This window comes from Clarias gariepinus, chromosome 1 (genome assembly GCF_024256425.1).
Source record: "Clarias gariepinus isolate MV-2021 ecotype Netherlands chromosome 1, CGAR_prim_01v2, whole genome shotgun sequence".
NCBI lineage: Eukaryota > Metazoa > Chordata > Actinopteri > Siluriformes > Clariidae > Clarias > Clarias gariepinus.
In genome coordinates this window covers 26,992,302-27,019,069 of record NC_071100.1, presented here as the reverse complement: position 1 = coordinate 27,019,069, position 26,768 = coordinate 26,992,302, and the positions used below count along the sequence as shown (strand labels likewise).

At 38.1% G+C, this 26,768-nt stretch overlaps 1 protein-coding gene across 4 annotated transcripts in view; it reads right to left on the bottom strand.

The window, feature by feature from the left end:
- Window positions 1-26,389, bottom strand: part of slc8a4b (solute carrier family 8 member 4b) — a 65,085-nt gene extending 38,696 nt beyond the window's left edge. For 2 of the 4 annotated variants that reach the window (XM_053497562.1, XM_053497585.1), the window contains exons 1-2: window positions 25,991-26,389; window positions 23,356-23,501 (exon numbers count right to left, since the gene is read on the bottom strand). The gene's annotated coding sequence lies outside the window, so the exon portion shown is untranslated. Of the gene's footprint in view, window positions 1-20,130; window positions 20,192-23,355; window positions 23,502-25,990 lie in introns of those variants that run through there. The other 2 variants (XM_053497569.1, XM_053497577.1) reach the window with 2 other exon arrangements.
- Window positions 26,390-26,768: the final 379 nt, after the last annotated feature.

Below are 26,768 nucleotides of genomic sequence, written 5' to 3'. Positions count from 1 at the left end.
TGAAAGTCGTTGTACAAGCCCCGCCCGCGATAGCCACTGTTATTCCTGCTATTATACCCCTATCTCACCTATGTGGTTTGACCGACAATGGATGAAAACCTAATCACAGCAAAACCGCATAGGAGGGATAGGGGTATTAGTACAGTAGTTAACAGATTATAGGCCAAACTTCGCTGAATAAAGATGAAGGTCTTGCCTATAACAACATGCATGAGGAATCTCAAAGAAGTTTTCATTTTTTGCAATGGAAAAGTACTTTAACTATCAAAAAGTATAGCTGTAATGTAACTGATTACTTTTTAAAGACAGTGATTTTGTAATGTAATTAGTTACTTTAAGTAACGTCCCCCAACACTGGTGATGACACTGGCCATAAAACTGTCAGTTCTGATCTTGCCACATCAGCATTCTCCCAACTAAAATGGTCATTATGAAATTAATTGCAGACCTTTGTTTAATAAATCATAGTTGAGTTTTTCCTTACATCTGGTTGGAAGGCCACCAAACCTCACAGTAATGTTTCTACTCTTGGATGTTTCCAAACTTCATAATGTGATATTTAAAGAACTTGGGGAAGGTTTCTGGCTTTTTCCTTCATCTGCTGTAATTAATTTCCCAGGAGTCATCCTCACATCCCCTACCTGCCATGCTCCTGTCTCATCAACTTTGATCTCCCCAGTCCATTAGTCACTGTCTCCCATATGTCAACACCTCTTTCTATATTGTCCTGTTATATAATACTTTAAGTACACTCTAGTTTCTTAAAATGTAATTGAAAAGACACTCCCTAATTTATCAGTGTTGGTAGGTGTACGGATATTTATCCATAATAAATTATCCAAAATCATTCAAATCTGAAGGGGCAATTCCATAAACAACAAATGAATGAAATGCCAAAACCACTGGGTTCTCTCTCTCTCTCTCTCTCTCTCTCTCTCTCTCTCTCACACACACACACACACACACACACACACACACACACACATCCATGGGGTTCAACAGTGCGGATTTGACTCTTCCTGACAGAATGCTCACTGTCTGGCCATTCATGACATTTCATGAGTCTGACATGAATACACACAAACACACACACACACACACACAAACACACACACTTACTATATCACCATAGCACCTGCACTGTACTTACTATTTAGCCTTTTATTTTTTAAACAGTGGTAGTATTTTCTAAAATTAAATTAAGCTCTCTCTCACCCTTTGTCTCTCTGGCTCCATTCTGCATGTTGTGGGTGGCTAAAAGCCTGTATTTGAGCATATTTATGAATATGTAAACAGATATATACACAGGTTAGGCAGAGGGTCAGCAGCAGGATACATCATTTCAGCATTGTGTGTCAGCATTGTGTGTCAGTATTGTGTGTGTTTCTGTGTGTGTGTGTGTGTGTGTGTGTGTGTGTGTGTGTGTGTGTGTGTGTGTGCGTGCGTGCGTGCGTGCGTGTGTGTGTGTGTATGGATACTGCTGCTGACCCTCTGCCTAACATGTGTGTGCGTGAGAGTGGGAACACAACTGGGTCTTTTCCTGCTAAAGCCACTAAAGTACAGAACAGTTTTGGAGGATCACAATAAAAAAAAAATCATACACATGTTATCTTAATCATATTAACTTCCTGACATGTCTTATCCACTGTACAATGTTTGCACAGTTATATTGTATATTACATTGTATATCTTTATTACCTGTTGCACCTTCTGTACATCAATCACTTTTATTATGTGTGTAAAAGGTATTAAGATCATAAAAAAATTCCACATTAAACAATACTATAAAAAGCAGGAAACAAAGGTAATTAACAAAACAAAGTTAATAACTGGTGTGCCAACCCTTTGCTTAAAATGTAATCTCAGGTGCAATAGATATTTACCTGTAGGATTTTTTTTTTTTTTTTTTTGCCGTTTTGTTGGAATACTAATGTTTAGAAATCAGAAACATTTTGTACTGACTTTTGTACTGACTTAATAATTAAGTCATATATCCCAGAAACACAACTGCAGGGTGTTTTATACATAGTGACAAAACTGTGGATGGTGGATTTATAGCATTTTGCTAAATTATACAAAATGCACACTATTACAAAAAAAAATCAATGTGCAAATTATTCTGCAACAGATTGTAATACTTGTTTTTTTTTATTTTGTAGCTAAATTGTTCACTTATTTTGTTTCTAAATAACGAAGAGGCCACAGCTGCGGTCCCTACATGCCTGCAAGGGGTGACATCAGTGACTTTTTTCATTAAAGAGTAAGAAAAACCGAAAAAATGATGTTTTCAGGCTAAATCCTGAAAACTAAACAATTCTGATGTTTATTCATTTGCAGTAACCCTTAAAGAACAGAGTGTTTCCCTGTCAGAGACTGTTCCAAGTGTAAGAAGCTTTGACCTTTATGAATGCTAAGAAACCCTTTTAAGAGTTATGGGAAGCATATGTTGTGTATGTATTATGTATGAGTGTGTGATCACACGTGCTGCAAAGCACTCTGCACAGCACACATTCAGTCAATATCTTACTTTTTTCACAACAGAAAACTCCTAACATTGATCTTTTTCCTGTACTCATCTATCAGTAATAGCAATGTTTTAGCACACACATGCAACTGCGCAGAAAGTACATTCATGTCTATATATAGTGAGAATTAAAAATTCAGTATCATTTGCTATTAAAAATAACAAATTGAACAAATCGCTATTAGTCTACTATTAAAACGATGATCAACCTTGCACGGTGTATACTGATCCAACTTACTGAAAACGGGTATAATTGCATTTTCCTTCATAGTGTATAATGTAGTGTAGTGTGTAATACATTTTGGGAAGGGGAAGAAAAGATTGCATGGGGTGCTGCTTAAATGCTGGACTCAACTAGTATAGGTTTCACTCACGTACAGATATTTTATGTTTAAAATGCACAGTGATGATCTTCTGTATATGTGGATAATTGCATCTGGATGAAGTACAAACAAAATATTTTGACTATAGCGGTGCACCACATGTTCAGAACTGGAAAACCAACACCCAGTGCAGGACTCCTTACAGATTTAAATGCAGACATCCAGTACAGTGTTATTATGGCTGGAAAAATGCAAAAAGCAGAAGGTGCAGTAGATAATAAGTAAAGGGTATTGTAAATGAAGTAAATATTAATATTCCATGGCACAACATTGTGCAATATAACGAACATGTCAAAAAGATAACAGGCTCAACATAAATATCTCTATAATGAGGCTTTCTCATTTGACTGATGAAAAACAAATGAAAAAAGAATTTGTTTATTTGTTTATAAGGCCTGCTATTATTTGTATGTTTGTTTGTTTGTTTGTTTGTTTGTGTTTACATTTCCTATATGGGATTATTGTTGATATGTGCATAAAAAAACAAGCATAAAAATGATGAAACCGTATGTTACCAAGACCAAGATGCTCCAGAGCAGACTGTGATTGTGTGAGAGTGGTGTCTCTATAAAAGTGTCTTTCTTTCTCTCACTGCCACACACACACACACACACACACACACACACACTCCCACACAGTGGTTGACATTTGTACTTTGTCCACTCTATAATCCTTTTCACCAGCCTCACTCTGTGTGTGCATGAAAATTGCTCATCACACCAGAATTCAAATCCTTAATTGGTTCAATTAATTTGAGTCAGGACCACATCCCTTTGTCTCCCAAGGACACCGAGTGTCTCCGTAGACATACCATGTGTGTGTCATGATTATCTGTAGTGAGCGGGTTGATTGGGTGTGCTGTAGGTGCAAAGTCATATTTGTGTGTGTTTGTGTGTGTTTCTTTATTCTGTCCTAATGATCTTTAGTGATATCCTTAAAAAATACACTTCATTAACTTCACACTCATCCTGCATGTGCCCTTTATAAACACAAACATACTAAAGCACACAGCTGCTGGCAGACCCATGCGTTCTCTGTCTTATGCCCTCTGTCGAGAGGGTTCTAAGTCAAAGAAGTTGTTAACTCTCTGGAAACCCTTTTTAAACAGCACCATCTTTCATCTGGTCAGATATGCTGTTAAATCACAATCAGCGGTGACATATGTTCCTTCCATTTCTCTCTCACACCACCCCTCCACAAGAAATGCTGTACAGGATGCTGTGTGGAACTAAAATGGCCAAATATAGCACGTGGCAGTCTTTTGCAGCACGCTGAGGAGAGGCTTCCTGCAAAGCCTCAACCTGGCAATGGAGTTCCACACCAACCCTTTTTAAAGCCCACCAAAGCTGGGTTACAAGATTCCCACACCCATATGAGAGAGTTGAGTTTTAATGAGTGGGTGCCAAGACTGGATTACACAGCCAGGGTATGAAGAGCACAAAGAAAAGGTTGTAGTAACTGGAGGCCTTGCTTTGTGAATACAGCTCAACAATGAGTGGATTTTTTTTTTTTTTACAATACACAATGCTGTGGCAAAGAACTGCTCCATATACAGTAGTCTGATGCAAGTAAAAAAATTTTTTGCTGTTCTGCTGTGCAATGTACAAATGAATGATATTTAATCATGCATACCAAAGCTTGGAATTTGCAATTGCAACCCCAGGTCAGTGTGTTGCAATGTTGCAATGCACACTTACTTAAAGTGTAATGCAATGCACCTCAGCCCATGTGGTCAGTCCTGATGACATTTTCTTTAAAAAAGCAACCTGTTGTTGTTGTGTTTAAACAGGGTTGTATTGCAATTCATATAATTAGGCCCTTAAGCTATTTTATTTATGGTACTATCCAGCTTATTGAAGTTCAAGTGCAAGTAGGCTTTATTGTCATTACAACCATATACAGTTAGTACACAGTGAAACGAAACCACGTTCCTCCAGGACCAAGGTGCTACATGCAACATAAACTGACAACATAAATTAACAGAGAAGCTAAACTAGCTAACTAAGAGGCCTATTTAGCTGGCTAGCAGAGACAAGACAGATAGTCCTAACATAAATTACAACATAAATTTACAAAAAACTAACTAAAACTAACTAACTAAGGAAGACTATCTACAGGTTTTACATACAACGGACAACATAAAGTGCACGTGCAAATGTGCAAACAAGCAACATTAAAGTGACAGTGCGACAACGACATATCAGAACATAAAATAAGGTGTTGAGGTAGTAAACACAGCAGCAAGAATTGAGGAATTAGTGCAAAAAGTAATGAATATTGTGCAAAAGAGATAAACAGTGAAGCATTTACAGATTTGTGTGTACAATAGTTTGGTACTGTAGGTCAGTGTGTCTGCGCTTGTGTTGTTTAGTCAGTCTCAATGTTTTGATGTAGTTGAGTTAAAGTTAAAGTTAAGGTATTTTTTATTAAGAAGACATAAGCTATGTATAACTGAGCTAAAATAATAAACTTAATGCAATGTAATGCAGTCATTTTTAAAATTAACCATATGCAGTCTGTTAGTTGTGATAGTCTAGCCTCTTGATCTTGTATGTCTCAGTCTATAGAAAAGCATGCACTGTCAAAAAAGGTGGGCTTGGATGGTTATCACTTAAAGGAATTCTGCATTTTGATAGTGTTTCCTGAAAGCGACAGAAGAACATTTTAGGCCCTGGAGCAAACCTTTTCTTTCTAACAGTGTGCTCAGAACTCATTGCATTTCATACAGTTATGTTATTCATATGAAAAAAAATCCTAAATTAGACTGTATTTGTCAGATTTTATTAAATTTTTTGTCAAATAAAAAGATAACTTCTTTCTATATCACCAGGTCTCCAGAGAATCTTGTACGATCTTGGTTTAAACTCACTTTGTGTCTGACTAGATTTTCCTGTGGAACATACCATTAGTTACATAGTTCTGATGAACACCTTGTGTATACAATCAAAAGCAAAGCACTCTCCCTTTTTTTCATTATGCCAATTTTGAGCAGCCTCAGAGCTTAGCTAGAGGTGCACATTTTTAAGAACTTGGGCAGTTCTATGGACATGGCCTGATTGAGTGTCCTGTTAGTAGCAAACAGATGTCTCTGAGGGCTGCCTGCACCAACCCCAAGTTTAGCTCAGGGACTTGCAGTATGCCTGGACTTAAAACAAATGCATGAACATCCCTTCTTCCTCAGTAGTTTCACAGTATTTTGTAAAACTAGAGCAAGAGTAAAATTCTTATTATATAACATCCAATGATGCTTGATGTTGTATAGTCTCTCCTAAGAAGGTCAAAAGAGACACCCACAGCTATCTGCCAGATAAGACAACCAATTACGACAACAAAGAATTTGTGTTGTTTTCCCATTCGGCCCAGCACTTATCACATGGAAAAGCATGCATGGCTGGAAAAAAAGCATGCAATAATCAGAAGGTAAAGGCAGGCAGTCAGGTCTTGTCAGTGTAACGGCCTTAATGAAATAACTGAAAAGAAAATTGGCAATCAAAGGAGTCCTTCTGTTGACAGGAAGAGCCCCACAGGGCTAAGCATGTAATGAGGTTAGTCTTCAAGACAGAAAGGTAAAAATAAATATATAAATAAATCTCAAAGACCACAGACAAAATAGAAACATGTAGACAATATAAATTCTATTCACAATGTTAGAGAGAAAAAGGAAGGCTTCAGCTCATATCATGAAATTTGCTCTTGCTGAAAGAGTTTTCTTCCCAGATTTATTCATGTGCACGCTTACTGACAATAGATATACACACACAACCATGTTATAAATACGAATCTGACTGAAAAAAGTGTGAAAATGACAATAATTGATTAATAAATAACCATAATGATTTATTCTATATTCCATATACCATGTAGAACAATTCAACCAATCTGTATTGAACATAGCTAGTTTTTTAGACATTCAGATTTGTCTCTCTAACAACATTCCCAAAATATCTTGAATTATCTTGGCTTAAACAAGCAAATTAGAATTTTCCCTTTTGTGACCTCACATAAGACAAACCCTTCCCCAATTTTGTTCTTTGGTCCTGCTGTTCTCATGAGGGGCCTGGCGCAGCAGCAGCTCATTTTCATAAACACTGAAATGGTGCATTTGGAAGAGGAGTGAAATAAAGGAGGTTTAAGGTATGAAAAAAAAATGCAAGGGTATTCCAGCTGAAACCTTAAAAGAAATACTGAGACCTGCATTCACTGCGAAACACAGTACTTTATAGGAAATAGATGGTTAAATAGATGTGCTGCGTAAAGACAGGCTTAACACACTTAATAACGCGAAAGTTCCTACTAATCAGTGCTAAAGCATTACTGCTCTTTAGTGAGAACATTTTAATCAAGAGTCTACTGATTGGGTGGGTTTCATTTTAATTACTCCAATAAAGGCAAAGGAATGGAGTACATTGCCATAATGAATGAAAATGCAGACTGGATTTGGAAGGGCGCGCTGGGAAACAGACAGAGGCAAAGATACTAATGGAGAAATGAGTGGCTGTGGTGTCTTTGGTTTTCCTGGTTCATTAATAGTAATTTTGTGTTAATTCTTTCCGTTATGCAATCAGATCCTAAAGAGGAAAACGAGCGAGATCATGGCTTCCTATCAAATCAAAGATGAAATGATTTATGGTTTTGAAATGGTTTTTTTCTCACCTGGTCGCCCTGTTCTCTCTTTTAAATTCATACCTGTATTAGACACTGATCTACAGAATCCTAAATTCTGTACACTGTCAGGTAAGTCTCCTCTCACCTGCTGTGCTGAGCTTTGACAGCTCCCGGCAGTACCCAACACCAGCGCTATTCTGGGTGTGATGTCTTGAGATGTGAGCAACACTCTCACAGTGCATATTCAGGTGTGAAAATTGTTAGTGCTGTTGTATTGAAATGCTTGAGTTTTTTTTTTCTTCGTCTTCAAAAGCTGACAGTTGCTTGAGTGTTGGAAGAGAGTTCTTTGTTTAGTATTGCTGTGACAGCTGCTGGACATTTTTGCATACTTTATTATAAAGCACTAAAGCCCTTCATAATCCCCTTCTTCTTTATCTAGCGGAGCTCGTACAGTTGTACACCCCCCTCTCGTACTCTTCCTCATTAAGGCTTCTCTTTACACACCATGCCAGCTTGACCACCATGGGCTCTAGAACCTTTAGCCGCACTTCTCCTCAGCTCTTCCAAAAAGCATCTGTACTACAGTATAGACTCTCCAACCACTTTCAAATCATAAAGTCCTATTTATACAGAAGCGCTTATCCCATGGCAGGCAAGTCTTTTTATGACTTTATCTGTGTTTAGGTTATACTCTGTCATATTGTTTTACTGTAATTTACTACTTCATTTTATTCATTCATTCATTCCTTGTTTGTAAATTTTTTTTGATAGTGGAGAGTCACATTTGCATTTTGTTATGCTATCATGCTATCATTTAGAACAAAAGAGTATAACACCAAACAAAGTTTTACTGCTCATATATACAGTAAGCATGCCATCGATCAAGGTTTGCCATCCATGACAGATGTGTTAGGTATGCCATCCAAAGCTATTGACTACGTCCATCTTCCTGCTGACTCCACAAGGCAAAACCAATGAGGCTGAACGATGGCTGGTATCCATCAAAAAAGCTGATGGGGACAGAGTCTATCCATATTCACTTGACTATATAAAGGCATTCATATTATATACAGTAGTGTTGAATGCGCATCCAGAATTTCTATTAAATAGAATAGAAATTGTTCAAACAGAAAACGCACTGTCAGCTACACAGAGTCCTACAGTAGCTATCCTGAAATTCTAAAACACTTTGCAAAATTAAAAATTCTCTACTCATGGCTGGTTACTGCTAGTTATCATATCTGTGCTTGCTTCTCATAAAAGGTAGTCAGAACTTTAACATAGCTTTTGCTTATCCTTTAATGACAACTGAAAATATACTACACTACATGTTTATATACCTCATTGTATTACTAATAAATAGTCTCATCTCATCATCTCATCTTCTATACTGCTTTATCCTGTATTCAGGGTCGCAGGGACCTGGAGCCTATCCCAGGTGGCTTAGCGCACAAGGCGGGTGCCAATACATACTGATAAATAGTGAATTTTTAAATAAACTAGCTATTTTTGCGGCTGGAATTTTATTTACCCCAGATGAAAGAAAGGGGTCAAGCGAAACACTCAGATACCCATTGTGCATGTGCCACCTACATGCCTGCATACCTGTCATGAGAGACAGGACAAGTGCTTAGAGCTGCACTCACACCACTGACAGACACAATACTAACCTTGTGAAATACCTCCAAGGTAGATCCACAGTGATGTCTAGATAGCCACATCACAGATATTATCATAGGTTTGTTGTACGGTCACAACTACCAAACGATCAACCTGTCATTTCAATGTGGCAAAAAAGAGTGATGAAAAACAATCAGATGAAAAATGACAAAAACAAAAGAATGATTAGGGATCATTGCAACCATTTTTAAAGCAGCACTATTGTGTAGTTCTGAACAAACATTCTAGAGTTGACGTCAAGCACTACAGTCGCGTAAAGGTTATTGCCCCATCTTTTAATTCTTTTAAATGTTTTTTTGTGTAAAAACATAATAAAAATTATCTGATTGATTAGGTCTTAGAATTAGGTAAATACAAACAACAAATAACTTTTTTCACCATCCAATTATTTATTTGCGGAAAAAAAAAAAACATCCTTGGGCAATAGTATTCTATAACTTATTCTATAACTTATTCTATAACTTATTCTATAACTTGTAGATCCACCTTTAGCCACATTAACTTGAAATAATTGTTTCCTGTATGACTTTATCGTCTCTCACAAGGTCTCTCTGTTTTTGCTCCATTCTTTTTCACACCATTGCTTCAGTTTATTGAGGTTTTTAGGCATTCGCTCATGCACAGCTTTGTTAAGGTCCTGCCACAGCATTTCAATTGAGTGGAGGTCTGAACTTTGTCTAGACTTATCCAAAACCTTGATTCTTTTCTTTTTCAGACATTCTGATGTAGGATTTACTGGTGTGCTTCGGATCCTTGTACTGTTGCATGATGCAATTTTCCCCTAGTATTGGTTGTCAGACAGATGGTTTCACATTTACCTCTAGAATACTCTGGTATACTGAGAAGTTCATGGTCAACCCAATGAGTCCGAATAGCCCAGGTCCTCTGGCTGTAAAAACAGGCCAAATCATCACCCATCGACTGCTTGACAGTAGGTATAACCTTTTTCTTCTGATATTCTTCACCAAAAACAGAGCTGCGCATTAAACAACTCCAGTTTAGTATTATCTGTCTATAGGACATAGAAGTTCCAGAAGCCTTTTACTTTTTCAAATGCAGTTTTGCGAACTTCCTAGCAATCCTTTCAAACAAATCGTAATTGTTCAGTCTATTCTAATTGTTCTGTCATGAACTTTACGTTTTCCAAACTAATATGTATCAACAGTTGGTTCTCTAAGACCATTGCTTATGCCTTTCCCCCTTGACATTGTGTTAACATATACCCGGATACTCCATATTAGCAAACTGCCAAAACTTTAGATTTTCTAGAGGCCTACACACCTGTTGATGATCTACTAATCTATTAATTTGCCTAATACTAAGACCAACTATGATCAGATAAATTCTGTATGTTTTTACACACACTTAACACAAATTAAAACACTATATTTTACACATGACTGTCGAGCCCATTTTTAGGTTTCTGACCATCACCGGACGAAAAACCAATTTGCTAACATGCTATTAGGTTATCAAATTAATCAGGACACATCACATAGTTTTGAAAGGTGTCATTAACAAATACACAAACACACACACACGCACACCTCGTCAAACCTCCTCAGGTGCTGCCAAGATGAACAAAACATTGCAGTTCGGCAAGAATTATTATCAGCCTGTTACAATCTCTCGGACATGACAGTGGTCTTAAGATGTTTGTACTCATCTGATGGCTGACCATGAAATGTTAAGGGGGGAAATGGCTTTCTCAGGTTCTTCCTATGCCTATTATTAAACTTGGATGTTTTCAACTAGCAAGCTGTTTAGGCGGTGGGACTTGGGCCAGACCACAGCTGTCTCTGACTGTGAGCCAGTGCCTAGATCTGCCAACCAAGCATATTATACTGACATAGGCATCAGCGCTCAGTCAGCGCAGAGGATGTCAAAGTCAAACCCAGCGCCCTTAAGATGTTCAGTGAGCACACAGCTTTGCCTTCCAAGCCCATCCCACTCCAGATGAAACCAAAATAGAACTTTATGGTAAAAACTCAACTTTTCGTGTTTGTAGGAGAAAGAATGCTGAGTTGCATCCAAAGAACACTATACCTACTGTGAAGCATGGGGGTGGAAACATCATGCTTTAGGGCTGTTTTTCTGCAAAGGGACCAGGATGACTGATCCGTGTAAAGGAAAGAATGAATGGGGCCATGTATCATGAGATTTTGAGTGAAAACCTCCTAACATCAGCAAGAGCATTGAAATGGCTGGGTCTTTCAGCATGACAATGATCCTAAACACACCACCCGGGCAACGAAGGAGTGGCTTAGTAAGAAGCATTTCAAAGTCCTGGAGTGGCCTAGCCAGTCTCCAGATCTCAACCCCATAGAAAATCTTTGGAGGGGGTTAAAAGTCTGTGTTGCCCAGCGACAGCCCCAAAACATCCACAAGAATGGCCAAAATACCAGCAACAGTGTGTGGAAACCTTGTGAAGACTTACAGAAAACGTTTGACCTCTGTCATTGCCAACAAAGGGTACTGTATATAACAAAGTATTGAAAAAAATGTTTGTTATTGAACAAATACTTATTTTCCACCATAATTTGCAAATAAATTCTGTAAAAATCCTACAATGTGATTTTATGGATTCTTTTTTCTTCTCATTTTGTCTCTCATAGTTGAGGTATACCTATGATAACAATTACAGGCCTCTCTCGTCTTTTTAAGGGGGAGAACTTGCACAATTGGTGGCTGACTAAATACTTTTTTGCCCCACTGTATTCCTTTATGGATAGTGTGCATTTAATGCAAGACAAACAGATGAGTAGAGAAAAAAAGGAAAGTAGGCTGTATGATGAAAGTATTCATTTTGACAATCACATCACACTATATATCAGTTGTTTAATTGTTCACAGTATGTGTGAAAATGTGCGCAATAAATTATCCAGGTATTTACTGTCAGTGAGGGATGGACAGAGTAACTAAGACTACCTTAAGTAAACTAACTCTGAATCCTTTCAATTTTTTTAGAATTCATTTATTGCATACTTACTAGGGAATTATGTTGGTGCTTGGCATTGTTTAATGCAGTAATTAGATGTAGAGTTAGTGAGCTCATGGGTCACGGTGCTTACACATTTTCACATTTTGCACTCCGTGTGTGTGTGTGTGTGTGTGTGTGTGTGTGTGCATGTGTGTGTGCGAGTGTGGAGGAGTGAGTTCTGTCTGCTTCTTGAGTGTATGAAATTCACTCAAGGCAGAAAGTGCTAATGGCAAGTCGACCTACACACACCATTACCAACACATGAGAAGAGAAATAAGAGATGGAACGATAGAAGATAAGACGGACCAAAAGATAAATTAGAGGGGGGTCAATTTTAAGTAAATGAGAGCAGCATACAGCAATACAAATGGACAAAAGGTTAAAAAAAAAACAAAACAGGAACCTTTAAAGAGCCATAAAAAATTAAAGCATCCAAAAATGATATGATTTTTTCAGCATTAAGCCTATATTTTGTTTAAACTGCTTTCATGTTTTAAATTTTATTCGACCAGGCCTGAGGTCAGAGTCAGTATATCAGCAAGAATGACTCAGCCTTATTAATCTGGGCACCCATTGGTTAGAGAACAGCCACTGAAGTCAGCACAGCTAATGTGACCTTCATCAGGTGCTGATCCAGAGTGTGTTTGGACAGAAAAAGAGAGCTATGGCCTAGACGACCCAGCGCTAACAAACAAGCAGGTGGCAACACAGCAGGAGAGAGAGACAGAAAAAAACTGTGTGTTTGTGTGTGTGTGTGTGTGCCCTCCTTACTGATGACAACAGGTATGTGAAGGAGCCTTAGCAATGAGCTATCATTAGAAAGTACAGGTACATCAGCAGCTCATGATTACCAACCCTCAGTGCAATCGTCAGGAATATTATACCACATTCAGGCTTCTTATCCAGAGAGAGTGCAAAATTGTTCTAACAAACTGACACTGCAATTTTAAACTGTCACACAGAGTGCAGTAATGTGTATAACTACCCAAAGGCGTGAAAACCAGTTTATTATATCCTGTAGTACCTGTATAAAACATCCGGCATAGTGCATGTATGTTGCCAACATGTCATTAACTCACAAGCTAATAAAGTGCTAGCATGTAAATTGTTTCTCATGTAGATCTCACTTTTTCAGTCAAACTATGTATGGACTATGTATGAGCTACACAATAACTAGACAACACCTGCTTTGTGTGATTCCAGTCCTTAGCATGATTAGCTCAATAAATTTCATGTTCCATAAAGCCCTTGACACTAATAAGACAAAACTGATCTGCTTTTTTCCTTCAGGCCTGAGCCAGACACAAGCCCAGACCATGTGGCTACCGTAGGTATTGATTACTGATGTTCCAACAGCACTGTGAAGTGCTTCTTACTCTTACATAAAGTGCTAGTACAACTTTGTAAATGAGAGGAAGTGGACATTATTTTTGTTACTACAGTGGAACTGTGAAAGAGGTAGTAGTGATGGAGGGGGGAACACTAAAATGCTTATGTTAAGCTGTAGGACTGGTATCATTATTATACTAATAATTATTTTTGTAAACGATACCAGAAGTAGACATTGTTTAAAAAATTATTTTAATTCTGCAGTGCAGCAGAAAGATACTGTACATTTTATAGCAAGGCAGACTGTTTAAGCTGGATATATCTAATAGCAAGAATATACTGTAAAAAAAAATAAAAATAAGGAAGAACATTAATTTATTCATCTACTGTGTTCAGAGTCATGGGAGGCCTGGAGCCCATCCCAGGAGAATTTGGGCACAAGGACAGGGTGTCAATCTATCACAGAGGACACACACACACACTACAGGCAATTTGGGAACGCCAATTAACCTAATCCGCACATTTTTGGACTGTGGGAGGAAACCAACGTACCCAGAGGAAACCCACCAAGCACAGGGAGAACATGCAAAAATCATGTTGATTTATTCTGACAATTTGACATAAATCAGTAGAAGATGCATTTCTTTACAGATCCAGTTTTTAGGCTTTATAGCATGAAATACAAGACTCCTATTTAAAATTCATTAGATTTAATCCTAATCAGGATCATAACCAGGCAGCATGGTGGTGTAGTGGTTAGCACTGTTTCCTCCAGGGTTTGGGTTTGATTTCCAGCCAGGCTCAATTCCCATCTCTGTGTGCATGAAGTTTGCATGTTCTCCCCGTGCCTGGTAGGGTACTCCGGTTTTCTCCCACAGTCCAAAGATATGCTGATTAGGCTAATTGGTGTTTCCAAATTGTCTGTAGTGTGTGAATAACTGTGTAAGTGTGTGTATATGTGTGTGCCCTGTGATGGATTGGCACTCTGTCCAGGATGTACCTCACCTACTGGGATAGGCTCCAGGCCCCCTGCGACCCTGAATACAGGATAAAGCGGTATAGAAGATGAGTCAGTGAGTCAGTGAGGTTCATAACCCTTACAATACCCTTTAAAAGGCATAGGTTTGCACAGGCATGTAGCATTATTAAAACAGGTGAGGAGGAAGGTACAGAACCAAGATCAAGTGAAAGAGCAGGTGGTGAGTAGAGAAGGCACCAGTCATTTTATAGCTTTACTTTTTCCTAATTAATCTGCAAGAGAAAAAGTAAAGGTTACGTCTGTCTTCTGTCCTTCAAGTAAATGCAAACACTATTCTCCATCTCTCTCCCTTCATTTTTTTTTCAAAGGGAAAGGGCACAGTATTGGATCCTGCTGAAAATGAAATGACTTACTGCCACCACTGGCTCACCAGGCTCCAGAAGTATATCTGTTCCATTACAGAACACTGCATATCACTGAGCCATACACTCAGTAATCATATCAGAAAAGAGCTTAACGGCAAGGCATTTGCTCCATAATCACATCTCCTCAGCTTCAAAATTAGCTCTGAAAAATGCTCAACCATATCCTGGTTTACAACTGAAGCTCGGTGCAATATTGTACTGCAAGAAATAAAACTATTAGATGTACAATAGTAAAACACTACAAAAATAGCTTCACTCACCAGTCAACTATATATTATAAAAATACTCATTCAAAAAAACTCATTTTGAGGGAACAAAAGGTGCACCTTGAGGCCAAAAGCACACCTGGCTCGCATTGCTTTTCTGATTTATATTAGATTCATGAAAATCATTCATTTTAAATCCCCCAAAGCCTTCTGAATAGTCAATTGTGGCTGTTTTGAATAACTTTCAGAAGTGAAGTTGAACAACATGTTTTATAAATGAATTTTTGACCTTACTGTTACATATTTACGAGGCTGAGACCTTGCTTCTACACAGTCTATACAGTTGATCACCCATAACATTAACACCACAAAACATTAAAACACTAACACTGCTTATTCAATACACTGGGTACAAAATCATGGGTACTCAAGACTCACCTAAGCCCACAAAGACCGTTCCAACTAGTCTAATCCCACAGAAAAGCCAAAGCAGCACAAATTGTTGAAAAATTCAATGCTGGTCATAATAGAAAGGCACCAGATCAACCAGTGCACCAAAGCCCACCGCACACGCACCCCAGCTGGCAAAAGCCCCAAATTCACCTACCTGATCTCCAAACCTCCCAGATCCCAATCCAACTGAGCACTCATTTGATGTGCTGGACACGTCCTGAACTTATGTCCTGGTGCCAGACACCAAAGCAAGTTCTCAGAGAACTTACGGAGCCACGCCCTGGACAAGGTGCTGACCTTCACAGAGCAAATCTCACATTCACCCTCACACTTTTATACATTCTATGGGCATTTTATGGCTTTGCAGAAACATGCAAATGCCATGCACACAGACCCTAGGCAGGAATCGAACCTCTGAAGGAACATCAAAATTGTCAGGTCATTGAAATGAGATCTGGAAAGTTTGCATCTGATTATTTTTATTATATTATTTATTTTAGTATATACAATGATAAACAGCCTTATGTAGGCATGCAGAGTTTTTAACAAAAAAAGGAGAGATCTACCCACAAAACAAACCCATAATGCAAGGGCATTTTAAAAAGTATAAGAACATTACAAAAAGCATACCACCACCAACAGAGCTACAGATACACAAAGGAATAGAAAATACTGCGTGCAGTTCTTTTAATTCCCCTTTCAATTTCCATGAGGACACTAATGTTGTACCCCTTAAAAGGGTCAAATAAAGTTTAATACAACATAGATTTTCATGTCATTATTCTTCAAAATTAGTCATTTTGTGTGGCTCCCCAATTTTATGATTAATAAAGAAACCACTTCAGACTGTAATCAAACTTTCTGCAAAGTGTATGCATACTCATTCTCCAGACAATTTCTACAAATGAGGAAATAAAAGCTGCAGGATCACGTACAAATAATAACCATAGAAATTCGATTAAAGAAAGATGTGGGCTATTATTTCTATGCAGAACACATAATCTATGTCTTCAGACACTAGGCTGCAGTGGGGGAAAAAAACTGAGAGAGAGGGAAAGAGAACCAGAGAGAGTGAGCGAGAGAGAGAGAGAGACAGAGAAAGCAACTTCCTCTTTGAAAGCTATAATTGGAGCTCCTGATTGTGGAGCTGCCGGTGATGTGATAGCAACACACAGCGTTAAACGCTGCCTTTGATCATGCTAACCCTTGCGTTTGAAGCTGAGAAGCTCCCATCTGACAATCACATATGCACACATACACACCACCACAAATGTACACTAATTGTGCAAGCATAATTGTTTTTGGTCAAATAAAATTTTAATCACTTGAAAAAATATATATGTATAGTATATGCTGCTAGCACAGACTGAACTATTAATTAAAGGGGCATGGTGTAGGGCTGGTTACGTTTAAATAGCATTAGACTAGAATTATAGCAGAGCAAAATGTGTCACCTGAGATCATTAAAGAAATACTCTTTACTGCATTTGTAGTGTGTGGGCAATTACAGTGGACTGGAATTTTAATGGTTCACTAAAAGCAGGAAGGGACAGACAATTGAGATGTAATGGCTGTTTGTAAATTATGTTACATTTACATTTGACTCATCTTATAATCAAGATGTATTTTGTACACAACTGGACAGTAGCACCCATCTACTATTCTTCTCTGCCATAATCTATTTTTGTAAAGAATAAAAACATTTATAAAATCCTTTATTTATGATTTTTGTCCTGCAGCATGTCATAAAGTTGAGTTATAGTATATCTAGATTATTTTAAGAAAGTTAGGTGAAAGCTGCAAGCATTGGTTACAAATCTCCAGCCAAAAGTCAATTTTTAAGACCCCGCCATGGTTTCCAATCATTAAACGTCACTGGCTAAAAGCCTCTCGTAAAACAGGCAGGGTTTACAGACCCGAGATGAAACCCAGCCAGACAATCATCATTCTCACTCGGTTGTGGTATCGTTCGTCCGGTGATGTATGTGTGTAGTGCTTTTATGCTGCTTCATGCAGTCATCATGACCGAGCAAGCAAAAGGAAGGCCGGTCTGTCTCTTACTGTACATATTCACATACGCACACGCACAGAGGGCAATGTGGCATTCAGCCAGGGGTACTCTGTGACACATGGGGGCTTTATCGCTGGAATAGTGTTTACAGACTGCTACTGTCAAATAAAACATATGCTTTGGGGGACTTGGAGTCTGTCCCTAATAATATCCTATTCTCTCTCATTCTCGCTCTCTGTCAGCCCCATGGCTTAGAGCAGTTTAACGGAGACTAGAAGTAAATTAACTCACTTTAACTGCTGTGACATTAGTTTTATATATATATATATATATATATATATATATATATATATATACCAGTCAATACCTACAATCTTGTCTCCACCACAGTGCTGTCAGAGAACATGAGATAGATGTAGAAGAATGCTGCAGTTCAGCTCCACACTTAGTTGAACTGGCTTGGTGGAAATAATTAAAAGACCGGAGAGCTATTCAGACCGACCTGAATGAAGCACGTCTAGCAGAAACATCCATCCACAATCTTTTCTTTTTCTTTTTTTTTCCACGCTGTATCCCATAAAATCTTTCCCCTTATGTCACTCCACATAGTCCCATTTTAATTCTGGTGTTCTGCTCTCTATCTGCCTCATTTATCTGTATAACACTATACAAATCACACCTTTTTTTTCTTTGCCTCTGAAGCACTGTATTTCCAAGTTCTCTCCATCATTCTCTGTCACTCTCACATCAGTTTAATCATGTCTCCCCTACCTTCAGTGGCCATCATTGCCTACTTTAATCATCAGCTCTCCTAGTCCTATTGACCAGATGTATTACTTAGATGGTATGTTTAGGTTGTGGGAGATTTCAATTTATTGAAATCAACAATGGTTTAAAGTTACATATGTTTTTTTTTTTTCAGTGCTCCCATAGCAGATCACCGGATCTGGGCTTGGGACCAGTACCAAGGATGTATATACTAAGTACCTTAGTATATTGATTGATTGATTGATTGATTGATGAATTAATTAAGAAAAATATACTAATTAAAATATATTTTTTATTTATTTTTAGGCTGTCAAACAAATCGGCATGAAAAATGTTTTTGGGAATGACTAATTATATTATATAACTAATAATGTTTTACTGATTATATTGTCTTTAGAGCTCATTAACCCCTATTATTTTAAATAATAGTTATACCTTTAAGAATTACCTAAGCACATTTATGCTGTTCTGCATGTTTAAGTGTGTAGTGAACCATAACATATGATTTTGCGGCATAATGATGGCTTGCCTTAGGGAAAGTCACTTTTTCACTCTTTTACTCTTGAAATCAGCTCTACACTTTTTATCTGTGACAATTATTAAAAGCGCTATACAAATAAAATTGAATTGAATAAAATATATGAATAGAATTCTATTTTGAACAGATGCTGTTGATCCCAGCCGCTAAAACAGGCCAGGTATATTTGTGCCACAGACTAGTAATATAATCACCTAGTGATGCTAAGTACCTATCTCAATCCTTAAGGTTAATTCAGGAAAACATTTACTGATCAGTAAACTAACCCTCCAGCTAACACAACAGCCTATGACAGTGTACTGTATATCAGTTGCATGGTGGCCTACTGGTTCGCGCTGTGGCCTCACACCTCCAAAGTCGAGGGCCTTTCGGTCTCCTTTGGTCTTTGAGCATGGGGTTTGCATGTTCTCCCCATGATAGGTGGGTTTACTCCAAGGATTCTGGTTTCCTTCCATAGTCCAATTACATGCAGATTAGGCTAATTGGTATTTACAAATTCATTGTAGTGTGTGAGTGTGTGTGCTTCTGTGTCCTGCCTAGTGCCTGCCTAGAACAGTCTCCAGGCTTCTGGTGACCCTTTACTGGATAAGCGGTATGGAGAATCAGTAGGAGAAAGAGAGAGAGAGAGAGAGAAAGAGAGAGTGATTATCACTTAAATAACATTAAATGCCACATAAATACTAGATTTACCATAGTAAATCTACCATCTTCTTTCTAAGATATGCAATGAGCTCCTTGGACTTTCCCATTGTACTTGTGTTGGTCAAATCAATGAGTGCTGACAGTGCAAGACCACCATGATTTAGATTTAATGCCAAAATATATTGGGTGAGAAGGAGTGTATCACTATACGAAACTATTTAAAACTAAGTAGATGTATTAACACTACTTAATGGATTTTTCTATCTCTCAGCTGAATTAAACAGCCTTTTCTTTTGTCTCAATGTCCCCAGAAAAGAATAACATCCAAAAGATGTGTGAAAACAAATTAGATGAAACATTTGCATGTAAGTCATTACAGATAGTTGGTTCACATAGTCAGTGATTGAGCAGTTTCTTTAAATACAGATGAGTAAGGAGTGAATCCCACTAAGATGGATTCTCATATATATGTCCCATTATATATTTATCCAAATTCTATTATTAAAATATATTATATTGACTCAGGAAAATGCATAAATGCATCAATGTCTACTTAATTGGTAACCTTGGAATTTTAGTGAGTGGTAGAAAGTGACTGCTACAGTACCTCATACAACGCTCTCTTGGTTCGCTGCCTTAAATGATGTTTGAATGATGACAACTGCAGTCTTGACAAGTCATTCTGTAATGCAGGCCTTCCTTAGCCAGGCTCCATTTCCTTCTGCCATCTATTTTAATTACTCCTTTTCGCCCCTCTGGGCCAAACCAGAATGTGCATACATTTCCTGGCACTCTTGCCATATTAATGAAAACTTTGGCAAAGACTTCTTTGAAAAAAATCTGCAACTCCTAAAATAAAAATCTTAGCATTATAGTCCACAAGTTCATTTCAAATCTGACAAACAATTTTAAAAATGAATCTTCCAAAAGCATGGCCTGTTTTGTTATACAAAATCAAGAAGATAAAAAAATAAAAAATAGAGTATATCCGTACTCATGTAGAGTATATCCGTACAAACTGTGACTATTCGGTTTAGGCTGAATGATTATTTGTGGTCCAACATTTTCTATTGATATACAATTGTTTGTTTAGTCTTCGCTCTCCCTTCCCTTGTTTGGAACACTGTGGTGCTTAGATTTGTATTGAGGCCAAAGAGATCTGGAAAGTCATTCCTTTAATCCAGCGAAAGGAACGCTTTCAATTAACTTATGATTTTCACAATTGGCCAATCAGCAGCTTCTAAAGGTCATTAATTTCTGTTTAACTGTTTAAAGGGCCCGTCATGTAAGTGTGTGTAAACTTCTGACCACTGGAACTTTGATACATCATCGACTATACCGTTTTATCCTGTACACTGGGTCACAGGAGCCTGGAGCCTATCCCAGGAGTGAGGCGGGGTACAGCCTGGATGGAGTCCCAATTCATTGCAGAGCACACAGATACAGTATACACATTTATTCACACACTATGGGCAATTTGGGAACTCCAATTAGCCTGCATATCTTTGGGCAGTGCCCAGCAAGCATGGGGAGTACATGCAAACTCCATGCACACAGACCTGAGGCAGGAACCACTAAGCCACTGTGCCGCCAGAACTTTGATATTGTGAATCTCTATTTGATTCCATGAAAATTACTTCTGTTACAAACAAAATTGATGCCCTAATTAAATTGCCAAAGAAATGTATAGAAGCATGAAATGTGTGAAATGTGTTCATATTTTATATGTTCTCGGTTCTAGTTAAGGTTGCCTTACTGACATTACACAAATCAATAAATACTAGGAGTTATGCATTGATTTTCTGAAAAAGCAGTACTCAAAGAATCTAGCCTGTTAACTACATCGGGATTAGTATGCTGTAAGCGTCTGACTAAAGCTACACTACAGAGAAACAATCAGCTTAACTTCTTATTAAACATTTCGCTCTCACTAGGGTATAACCACAGCAAATGCCTAGTATGTTTTATTAAGTAACTTAATAATTACAATCTTTTTGATAGAATTTGTTTTTTGATTTGTTATCTAACTGAAATCAGTTAGCAACTAATGTGCCACTTATATTGTTGCTACTGTACCTGTAGTTAGAAATTTCTATTTAGAATACATGCCGTCAATAGTATTTCATTAACACACATTAAAATTGTAAATTTTTATTTATAATTTTTTTGCCATAGTGTATTTGTGTTACATTTAATGGTAAACGGAGATTAATTTTCCTGTTGACTTGTTGATTTTCCTGTAGATTTTTCTGTTAACTTGAAATATCATGAATAAACAAATTAAGCGTTTAGCAAAGTACTTGGAAAGACAAGAGCAGAGAATAAATGACACCAAAAAAGGGCAGTTTTTACAGGTCATTCTCAATGAAGGCAATCTTTTGATTTTCATCTAGATCTGATCCGTCAATAATCCTATTATTACGATGGGATCTACTACAGGCAATACAGACCCACTTGCCCATACACACACACACACACATCCACGTCTTCCATGTACTGTATTATGTAATGCAGGTCAGACTTCAATTCTGCTGTGGATTATAAAAATCTAAAGCGAGACATTATGTGGTAGAATGAGTGGAAACTGTTGGACAGACAAGCAGAAAGGTACAGAGGGGAAATATTTGGTGTCTGAAATGGATTTGGGTCATCAAATTTGAACAGCCTCATAACTGAGATGTGTGAAGCTTGAAATAAATCCTTCACTTAAAGTGAACAAGAGATTATCACCAGAGCATCTGGTTAAATACAGTAATTCCTATTTAAACTCAACAGGTTTTACAGGTTCAATGAACAATGGGTCATTGTAAGTATAAAATTTTAGATTTATTTTGTGCTAAGTTTAAGTAAATGACACTGAAAACATATATAGTGCGGTCCACTACTAGTTGATAAGTGATAACTCTTAAGTTTTGAAATGAATCCATTTAAGAAGCAGAATGTCAGCTTTATTATTTGGGGAATATGTGTTGGTGTTGGCCAGTTTTTTTAATATATGCTCTTCACATTTCAAGGGACCAAATGTGTTTGTACAAAATTGTAATGTAATATTAAGTGCATTTCCAGTCTTGACTATTTGATTGCAAATCCTTAACAATCATTGCCTGCCTGAAGTCTGTGTTATTAAACTGTCACAGACATCACCAGTCGGATGCACTGCCATGCTTGTAATGAAACTGTTTTCTATTTTTTTTTTTTTTTCACATTTTGTATGTATGCTTTTTGTCTTTGGTACTCTGAATAATTGGCCATGTTTTGGTCCTGTAGAGATTTTACTTGTACTGTTCAACGCACCATCATAGAGATCAGATCAGAATTCAACCTGCTTCTGTCACTTGTAGCTTCATTATAAATACAGATAACTAAATTAGTTCTCTTGTCAGCCATACATAACATTTAACAGAAATACAACGGTATGCTTTAGAGCAGTGGCTCTCAACCCTAGTACTGCAGGACTCTCTGTCCTGCATATTTTAGTGTTGTCTCAGCTCCCAGCACATCTAATTTAACTCATCACCTGATTAATAGCCTTTTTCTAATTTGAACTGGATGTGACAGAGGATGAAAAACATTAAAATGTGCGGAGCAGGGGGTCCTCCAGGACCAGGGTTGAGAACCACTGCTTTAGATTATAAGCATGTCCCTTATTACACATCATTTTCTCTTTTGTGTACAACTTATAATGATAATGACACACGATTACCATGAAAGAGAAGCACTGTATAACAGGACTGTAATTCCTTTCTGTCTTCACTTTACTTATATCCGATATTGTTAGTGTGTTACTGTTTAGTATATAGTTAAGTTTCCTTGGAAAGGCAGTAATCCTTACCCACTTTTGGTGACAGAAACCAAAGCTCCTCTATTAACAGGTAACGGCCTGTCTTCGTCTGTCTCTGCAGGGACTCTGGAACAGAATGCAGGTGCTAGGCAGTCATGGCTAGGGCATCTCACTCACTAGGTTAGCTTCCTTTTATCCTGCAAAACACACCAATTAACAGATTTGCTCCATTATTAGTTTGTATAAAACAAACAGTTCTTTCTTTTTCATTTTCGTCTGACAAAAGTATGCCTAAAGAGCAATTTCTGCATATTTATGTGAAATGCCAAAAAAAATCACATGATCCTCATTTTTCAGAATCACATATTTTACCATCTTTTGACTAAGTGCTCTACTTTGATTAAAAAGGTTTGGTGACATTTTAAGTTTTGTCTTTGCAGTAGTGTACTGGTTAACACTGCGTTCTTGCACCTCCAGAGTAGAGGTTTTGATTCCTGCCTTTGAGTCTGTGTGTGTGGAGTTTGCCTGTTCTCTACATTCTTGGTGGGTTTCCTCCAGGTACTTCAGTTTCCTCCCACAGTCCAAAGACAAACAGATTAGGCTAATTAGTGTTTCCAAATTGCTCGTATTATGTGAGTGTGTCTGTGCTTGTGCCCCGTGATGGATTGTGACTCCATCTAGGGTGTAGTCCACCCCCCGTACCCTCCCCAATGCCCAGAGTTCCCTAGGATGGGCTCCAGGTCCTCGTGACCCTGAATAGAAATAGCAATATAGATAATGAGGGAGTGAGATAGTGCATATTTCTTTTCATTCTTTTGTCAACCATGTTTCTTCCTAAAATTTCTTAATGACTAAGTATGACTTTCACAAATGTCTGTGAAAAAAAATAGCATATTATTAATATTTTAACACATATTTGGAGGTACTTGTTTTGTTATACAAATATAAATATTCAATCATCATTTTTACATCAAAACATTAATATGATTATGATTTATTGTGCTCCATTGTGGTAAATTGTAAGCTGTATAAATATTTAATCGTACACATTATCTTTTATAACTCTTTTTTAACATTCATTGTTTGGCACCAAACCACAGACTAAAGAGCACATCTTAAAATGTACAAATTGTAGTGCAATCATGTGACAATCAGAGGTCCATCGGGCCATCACCCCTAATTGCATCTTAACCCTCATAATGACACATCACAAAAACTGTTAGTGTTAACACTCAGAGTGCTTAATAGACACACACACACACACACGCACGCACACACACACACACACACACACACACACACACACTGCCTACCAAAAAAACTCACCCACTTTAATTTTTCCTTTCAATCACTTTGAGCTTTGATTACAGCACACAATGTGGTGGCCAGTTAATGTGTAAAATGGATTTCTCATGCTCTCAGAACCACTCTTTCATAATTTGAGACCTGGAATATGCCGTGCAATCAGGGAAGAATAACTGCACTGAGGTGATACCTTGGTTATTCGGCACATTTAAGTCATCAGAACTAACCTACTGAAACAACCCGAGATCATAAAAATGCCCCCAGAGGCTTATACTGAGGGTACTACGCATGTTGGGTGCATCACTTTTTGCATTACGTTACTTACCCTGATGCACCCATCGCTCTGGAATATAGGTCAATCCAGACTCATTAGATCACATGACCTTTTTCCATTGCTTCAAAGTCCAATCTGTATTCTCCCTATCATAGTCAAGCCCTCTTTTTCTGATTAGTCTATAATGAAATGCTTTAACTTGCACTATTAAACATAGCTATAATTTTTTCTGATGTTTTTTTTTTTTTTTTTACAATTCAACTTCACCAGGTTTTTAAGTAATATCAATAAATTTTTTTCTGACCACATTCCTTTTACAAACTTGACAGTTCAGCACTAATCTTACATATTTTAATAATGTGTGAAAGGGCTCTTTACATAGTTCCAGTTATTTCAAATATCCTTAGTTGTTTTCTTTGCTTGATGCAGCCCAATTGTTTGACCTTTCTGAAATAGCAGCTTTTTTTGTGTATACACACAGAAAGAGAGAGAGAGAGAGAGAGAGAGAGACACACACACACACACACACACACACAAACATGGCAAGCTGCCAAATTGCCACAGCTCGGCTTTCCAAAAATATTGGCCCCTCTGCGAAAAAATACCCAGAAGATGGATTTTTTTTTCTCTCTGTCCAGCCATTTTTTTTTTTTTTTTTTCAAATGAAAGCTGTTCAGCTTTAGGAGAAAAAAGTACTAAACCAAAGTAAATCCCAAACAGTCTTTTCAAATGTTCCTTCTTACTAGTCAAGATGTAAAGGTCCACTATTTTTACCCTTAAGTTGCCATTCAGGTTATCACGTCAGCCACAGGCGAGGTAACCTTACCCTTTTTTCCCCCGTTTCTTTTCTGTTATTTTTTCCTCCTAAGTATTCAACACTTGTTTTGTTGATATACAGAGAGTTTAAGTGTTCGCCTGCTTGTAGAAGCTTCTCCTTCCGTTGAGTAGATACACTAACGGCTCGGATGATGTCTGTAGTCTAAAATGCTAATATTAACGGCAGTCCATCATTTGACCTACCGACTGAATCGGGTCAGAGACGCAGCGGAAATCCACAGGAGAGGTCCTCAGTCAGTGTGTGTGTGTGTGTGTGTGTGTGAGATGCACCTGTCTGTCGGTCCGCTTCCTGGCGATCCGCTGCCTCAGAGGAACATCACGCTGCCGCTGCCCGGCTCCATGGCATTAGTTATGAATGAGTGTTTTCTGGAGGCGATGCGCCTCTTCGCCTAGTTTCCGACCACTACAGTGTGAGCAGCTGCGGGGCGAAAATGATTTCTCCTCCTCTGCAGGATCGATCGCAGACTGGTGGGAAGAATTTACGATGCCCTTTCAAACCGGATCAGACTCTCACCCTGTCTCCTGCATCCACAGCTCCGAGCTGAGAGGACGCTGCTGCCGATAATAACTTATGCAAATACCTGTGTCTCTGTGTGACAGAGAGAGAGAGAGAGAGCTTCAAGCTCAGAGGAGAAGAGCAGAGAAGATAGAAGGAACTGAATCTGTGAGCGCGCGCATGTGTGTGTGTGTGTGTGTGTGAGAGAGAGAGAGAGAGAGAGAGAGAGAATGTGTGCTCCATCAGCATCAGTTTGGGAGGGAACTAAAGTTGTACTTTGCCTATTACACTGAACAGCCATCACACAATATTAAGTATGTACCCCCTTTGCCATCGAACCACTCATGCTCTGTGTGTCCTGGCACCTTTCTATCACAACCAGCATTAACCTTCTACACAATTGAACCTACAGGAGGTCTCCTATTGGATCAGATGACCCAAGCCAGCCTTCACTCCCCATGTGCATCAGTGAACCTTGGCCACTAGTGACCCTGGTGTCAGTTCACCGGTCTTCTTTCCTTTGGGCCACTTTTGGTATGTCCTGACCACTGC